Genomic DNA, 7,529 nt, shown 5'->3' on the forward strand with positions numbered 1-7,529 from the left:
AGGAGACATGGATGGGGGGCCACAATTGAGACCCTGGTGTTCCTGTTCTGGCTGGCAAGTGGGGCATCATGCAGGGTGGTCTCCAGAGTTTTTGGGATGCCTAGATCCACGGTACACCGGATTGTCCACAGAGTGACTGAGGAGGTGGTGGCCATTTGCCACCAGGTCATCCACCTCCCCAGGACAGCAGAAGACCTGGAGGCTGTGTCGCGTTGGTTCGCAGGGCTGGCCAGACACAGAGCCTTCAGAAAAGCTGCTGGAGCAATCGACGGCTGCCATGTCCGCATCGTGCCACCAAGCGGCCCTGATGGTCACTGCTATAGAAACAGAAAACTGTTCAGCTCCATTTTGCTGCAGGCTGTTTGTGACCATCAGGGCCGCTTCATCGACACGTACGTGGGCTGGCCTGGGTCAGTCCATGACTCTAGAGTGCTCCGCCACAGCCCACTCTATCGGCAGGCACTCTACCCTCCTCCAGGGCACTTTATCCTCGCAGACGGGGGGGTACCCCTGCCTCCAACATCCACTCCCCCTCATCACTCCATACAAACGGCCGCTGCAAGGTGTGGGACCCCAGCGCTTCAACAGCCATCACTCCCGGGCACGCTCCATCATCGAGCGTGCCTTCGGGGTGATGAAGACACGATTCAGGAGTATCTTCCTGCAAGCGCTGGAGGTGCATCACACCTTCGTTCCTCAAGTAAGTAATCACTCATTAGGACATTTTGATAATACTGAAGAGTAGATCTAACATGAGGTATAACATATATATATATATTTCTGCCAATTTTTAAATTTCAGATCATAACAGCATGTGCCGTCCTCCACAACATCTGTATTGGGGCCGGCGACATCATGGCCCCAGAAGAGGACACTGTGGAGGATGTAGCGGAGGATGAGGGGGAGAATGTGTTGGAGGCAGTCAGTGGTGCTCCTTGGCGGGACCAACTGTCTGCGGAGGTGTCTGCCCTGGAGGAGGTTCCTGGTGACCACGATTATGTGTAAAGGTATGTAAAACAATTGACGAGCTGTGATAAAATAACCGTGTGCAATATTTATATACATCTTTTGTTCTTATCTGCTGCTGAAAACATCTTAGTGACATGGCAGCCGTCGATTGCGTCCGCCCTGCGAACCCTAGCCCTAATGGACAATCCGATGTACTGTGGAGAGAAGCATCCCCAACAGCTCTGGAGACCACCCTGCATGATGCCCCACCCACCATCAGAGCACACCAGGGTCCTAATTGTGGCAGCCAGGTCCAGCAGCACCACCTGGGACTCCCTGCTCAGCCTGAATGTGTATATAGTTTAAATGTTGTTTTATTTGTATGTTGTTTCATTTGTATGTTGTTCCATCAAATAAATTATAAGTTTCATATTGCTCATTACATTTATTTATCAACTAATTTTTCTAGGAGAGAAAAAAGCTTGTTCAGGTTCTCCCTGTTCTCCTCCCTCTGCTGCTTCATATCCTCTCTGATGAGGTCCATTAGCCCCTCCTTTCTTTTCCTTTTAGGCCGGGATGGCCCTGCCTCAACCTGATCCTCTTCCTCGTCCTCCTCTTGGTCCCCCACTGCTGAACTTGGCCGTGGCGTGTCCTCTGGAATAGAGGATATTAGGACAGGCGGGCAGATAGAGGGCCTCTGTCCTAATATCTCATCCATTTGGACAAACCACGGCCAAGTTGCAGCAGTGGGTTTCCCACCGACTCCCTCTCCTGACCCTGGGTATTTGCAATCCTAAAGGCAGAGTAAAACAATCATGGCATTACAAAAAAAAACACCAGCCGATAAACAAATGTCAGCAAATGTGTTTATTAACTTGTAAAACTCACATACGACTCCCTCTATCCTTATCCTCATATCTTTGATTCAGTAATTACAAATATACTACTATAATATAATATTATTACTGGGTGGGTGTTGCAACTGAGCATAAACACAACAAATATGCGTACCTAGATGCGTCATGAGGTGCCGGTACGCAGAAAGAACTAACGGTAAGCAGATGGGTAAAAATCAGAAGTCCCGGTACTAGACAATATTAGTTGTTTTATTAGAATGGAGTGTATGAAATGAGGGATGATTCATAAAATAAGAACGATACAAACTGGATATTGTGCCTTACCTCCAAGCGATGGCCGCGGAGAATTTGGCCCCGGTGAAGAGGGATTCATTCTCCCCTCGCATTTGGATGAATTGAGCAGTCTGCTTCTTGCTCCCTATCAAAACAAATTTTTGCAGTAAGATTTGTATAACAAAAGCAGTTAAATAAATAAATTAGCTTTATAATTAATCCCAACAATATGAAAACCATGGTTCTGGTTTACAACATGTCGAAATATTTTCACTTCATATTATTTTATGTATACAAAGAAGACATCTCCAATCGCCCGTATCTTTAAATAAAACAGTTAAATCGGTTTACTGTTTCATGTCGTTTACTATTTGGGTGAGTTGAAACCCTATACTTACATTTAAAAACAAATCCGGTGTAGGTACCAGGGCTGCAGTCGGATAGTTTAAAAATCAGCTCCTAAGTTCTAACCCTATCGTCTATTCCTTGACCTCTGAGTGAAACGTCACGGGGTTAAGGGATAGTGGATAGTATAATTCAAAAGGACTTAGGAGAAGAGACTGAGGTACTTTAGAGAATCCGAATGCACTTTCACTAACCGACGTGTTTATGATGCGCCAGCGGACGTCATTGTGTGCGTCTGCTGCTGTGGGGAAACTATGGAAACCACAGTTTTCTATACAGCGGACTACAACATGGATGTTTAATAAGAACGAGGGACTACTGTGAACTCATCTAGAGACTCTGCACCGTGCTCTGATGCTGCTGCTTTGCTTTATGAACGTGGACAACAGAGAAACATATTCTTCAGGACCAAAGTTGGAATTGAAATAAAAAAGGAAAGTGAAACTTATGCTCGTCACCCTCTCCCTCCGGTCCACATTAATACAAATGATCCCAATACGTATGATTGTATGAACTAAAGATCTTAAAATCAATACAGATGTATTTATTATAAACGTTAGTCCTTAACATCTATCACTGTGTATATCACCATTCAAACATCTTTTAAAAGTTGAACAAACCCCACACAGCTCAGTAAAGACTGAAATGTTGACTTTATTTGATAATTTCAGTGAAAACTAACGTTCATATTTCTCTTTTTGATTATAATACTGATGAACGTTCAAAACAAAGCACTTTGGCAACTTACCACCTATGTTTTAAAATGCTTAATAAGCACCGTAACTTTCATGATATAATTTCTCGGTCATAATCGGTTGTTTCCGTGAACGGCCGACTGTTGAGTGACGGCAAATGCTGCGGCTGCAAGGCATTGTGGGGAAGCATTTTCGCTTCTCCTGTCGGTTAGGGAGGTCCAGTGGTTCCTAAGCTAAAGGAGGTTATAAAGGAAGTTTGAAACCTCCTTTCCTATCATTCTCATCATTCTAGAGAATTCGAACGGCACTTATCATGGCTGCCACTGAGGGACTTCCGGGTTATTTCACTCCTTTAGGAAGGTTCCTAAGCTAAATGGACTATTCGACTTCAGCCCAGATGTGTTCGGGTACCAGATGTGTTCGGGGCTGCAGTCGGATAGTTTAAAAATCAGCTCCTAAATTCTAACCCTATCGTCTATTCCTTGACCTCTGAGTGAAACGTCACGGGGTTAAGGGATAGTGGATAGGAGAATTCAAAAGGACTTAGGAGAAGAGACTGCGGTACTTTAGAGAATCCGAATGCACTTTCACTATCCGAGGTGTTTATGATGCGCCAGCGGACGTCATTGTGTGCGTCTGCTGCTGTGGGGTAACCATGGAAACCACAGTTTTCTATACAGCGGACGACAACATGGATGTTTAATAAGAACAAGGGACTACTGTAAACTCATCTAGAGACTCTGCACCGTGCTCTGAAGCTGTTGCTTTGCTTTATGAACGTGGACAACAGAGAAACATATTCTTCATGACCAAAGTTGGAATTGAAATAAAAAAGGAAAGTGAAACTTATGCTCGTCACCCTCTCCCTCCGGTCCACATTAATACAAATGATCCCAATACGTATGATTGTATGAACTAAAGATCTTAAAATCAATACAGATGTATTTATTATAAACGTTAGTCCTTAACATCTATCACTGTGTATATCACCATTCAAACATCTTTTAAAAGTTGAACAAACCCCACACAGCTCAGTAAAGACTGAAATGTTGACTTTATTTGATAACTTCAGTGAAAACTAACGTTCATATTTCTCTTTTTGATTATAATACTGATGAACGTTCAAAACAAAGCACTTTGGCAACTTACCACCTATGTTTTAAAATGCTTAATAAGCACCGTAACTTTCATGATATAATTTCTCGGTCATAATCGGTTGTTTCCGTGAACGGCCGACTGTTGAGTGACGGCAAATGCTGCGGCTGCAAGGCATTGTGGGGCAGCATTTTCGCTTCTCCTGTCGGTTAGGGAGGTCCAGTGGTTCCTAAGCTAAAGGAGGTTATAAAGGAAGTTTGAAACCTCCTTTCCTATCATTCTCATCATTCTAGAGAATTCGAACGGCACTTATCATGGCTGCCACTGAGGGACTTCCGGGTCATTTCACTCCTTTAGGAAGGTTCCTAAGCTAAATGGACTATTCGACTTCAGCCCAGATGTGTTCGGGGTACCAGATGTGTTCGGGTGTATTTCCGTCGCATCCGTCATCAGTCATATTTTACGGCAACTCATGATGGTCAAATTCCGAACATTTAAACATCGCCGACACTTCATTATTTACTTTGTCCGTTATTATATGTTGAAGATTATACTTTTCTCCGTCATGTTGTTTCCATAGCAACAACTTCAAACAGGCATAGCCTACACTTCATTCTTTACTTTGTTCGTTATTATATGTAGAAGATATACATTTTTTCTCCGTCATGTTGTTTCCATAGCAACAACTTCAAACAACAACAACTAACCGCTAGCCGCAAAGCTAGCATCACAGCCACTGCTCCGTTTTTAGAGACTTTGCACACGTTTTTCACAAACATTTTCACACGCTAGGATTACTTCCATTTGCTTCGTCTTGATCTGTAGATGTGATTTGATGTGTCGTGTGTCCCCCAACTCCTCTCCAAAGTTCAGATATTTAATAAAATACTCAGGGGAGTTTCCTGAATGTTCATGCCCAAAGCCAAGCACTAGGCAATGGGTAAATTAAGAGGCTGATCTCGGGCACTTTTGTCCACTTTCCCTGGTGGTAGAAACTCAAGCCAGACATCCCTGGAATCGTCTTATAGAGTAGATGATCAGTGGGGCCTTGTTTTTACTGAATGATTTGTTTTTTTATGGGGAATTCAAATATGAGCTTATTTTTAGTATTTTCGGAGACTTTGCACACGTTTTCACAAACATTTTCACGCTAGAAGTATGGGAGTAATTCCATTCGCTTTGTCTTGATCTGTAGATGTGATTTAATGTGTCGTGTGTCTCCCAACTCCTCTCCAAAGTTCAGATACTATATAAAAATACTAAAAGGTAAATAAAACATGAAACATAATGACAAAATAACAACCTGAAAGATATGTATTCTATCTACACATTTCGTAATTATATAATCTAGTGGCCTTATAAAAGTGTTGGCTAAAGTAACGCAGAATATATACATTTTTGTATTGTAAATAATTAGAAACATTATTTATGTGCACAAGTACATGGAAGCACCCCACACATAACAAGCTGTCCCGAGTTCCTCCGGCTGCAGTTCCGCAGACGGCCGGTGTGTGGCAGCAGAGCGCTGGGAGCAGAGGGAGGTGAGTAGACGGATATGACGCATGACCAGGGTGCGAACTGGAGGGGAGCAGGGGGAGCTATAGCTCCCCTAGTGGTGACATGAGCTCCCCTGGGAACATTTGTGAAATTTGGGGGGAGCTCTCTAAAATACTGATATGATGACCAAATAAATTCCATTTGGGCATGTTTTTTTTTTCAAAGGTGTAAAATAAGTGAAATAAAATTATATTTAGAGTTTATGATTCATGAAAAAAGTGTCGCCTGCTTGCACCGTGCACGCTGCCCGCAGCTCCACCCAGTACCCACTCAGTCACAAGCTCGTTTAGTTAGCACTGCATGTTTACCAGGCATTGTTGCTGCTGCTGACATGTCGAAAAGAAAAAAACAACATAGCAATTTCTTTAAAAAGACGGCCAAACAACCTGATCAAGAAGACCAACCGAATGTAGCTGGTGGTAGCATATCGTACGTTGTGACTGCTGCTACAACAGAACCGAGAGAGGAGGGAGCTAAGGTCAGTGCTAGTGCTAACTTGACAGCTAACGTTAACTTGGGGGCTGAAGAGACACAAGAAGACGAGCCGTAGTGTGTGTGGCGTCGCGTCTCTCCAGGCAGTGAGAGGGTTGTGTTGTGCTATAGCTGTATTATTAATATTAATATTGTTCATGGTTGGTGCCGCTGGCTGCTCTTATCGCGTGTGTTCGGCTCTGTGTAGGCTACAGCCATAATAGGCTATAGCCCATGTGAAACAATGTAGCCTGTTTTTGAGTCATTTTAAGTTGATTTCATTAAACAGTCAAACGTTACATTGGCGGTCCGTGGATTATTTATTATCAAGTTGATTGAAGTTTGCGTAGCCCATACATGCTCGGGAAATCTGTTGACATGAACATGATCCATCGGGACGTTTCAAGTAAATGTAGACCTGTGGCACCACCCCGTGTGCAACAGGTTTTCTCTTTATAATAGGCCTATGTCTGTGCTGTTGCTATTAATGCACGGATCAGCATTTACCCACCCCCCCCGCAAAAAAAAAAAAAATCCCGGCTCCCCTGGAGACCGTGGTATGGTTCGCACACTGCGCATGACGCATGCGACGGAAATACACCCGAACATATCTGGTACCCGAACACATCTGGTACTGACACCGGCTCCCGCCGAAGCTTCAGCCGTTGTTGCCGTCCCGTTAGAAGCCATTTTATTTTTAAATAACTCATTCGTCACCGTCGCCCATTGCATCCTGGGATATGATACACCGCGGAGTGTACATCAGATGTATCCTCAAAATCTGGGAATAGAAGGCTGCATTTGTGGGCTGCATTCGGAGGAGCCTTGTCTTTTTTTTGAATTGGGACAGCCTTCGTGACGTATGCGGTCTTCGAATGCATCCTCAGGAGGATGCGGCCGCTGAATTGGGACACAGCCGAGGAGGGGGATTTGATGAAATGAGAAAGGGCCAGAGACCGGTCTCAAGTCAGCACCGCTGCAGACCAAGCCCCCAGGAAGTGCGCCGGAGTCTGATGAGAATATTCGTGCTGGCCAAACGGCGGTACTACACTTCCGTTTGGTTGCTGGGCCCAGAAACACTTTTTCCCATTGACTTACATTGGGAAAGAATGGTCTGTAACTCGTTGGATAATTTTTTTTAAACTAAATAAACAACCCAGTATGAACACTTGTATAGCCCTTATTAAAAACATTCGTTCCTCAAGTTGTAAAAATGTGCTAATAACGT

The 7,529-nt window shown here is 43.9% G+C and overlaps 1 long non-coding RNA gene across 1 annotated transcript; it reads left to right on the forward strand.

Annotated features, from left to right (window-relative positions):
- Window positions 1–804: 804 nt before the first annotated feature.
- Window positions 805–1,378, forward strand: LOC117452166 (uncharacterized). Its single transcript, XR_004552775.2, has 2 exons — window positions 805–1,007; window positions 1,100–1,378. It is a non-coding gene; the product is annotated as an uncharacterized lncRNA (long non-coding RNA).
- The last annotated feature ends 6,151 nt before the right edge of the window (window positions 1,379–7,529 follow it).

Source organism: Pseudochaenichthys georgianus, chromosome 1 (genome assembly GCF_902827115.2).
Source record: "Pseudochaenichthys georgianus chromosome 1, fPseGeo1.2, whole genome shotgun sequence".
NCBI classification, from domain to species: domain Eukaryota; kingdom Metazoa; phylum Chordata; class Actinopteri; order Perciformes; family Channichthyidae; genus Pseudochaenichthys; species Pseudochaenichthys georgianus.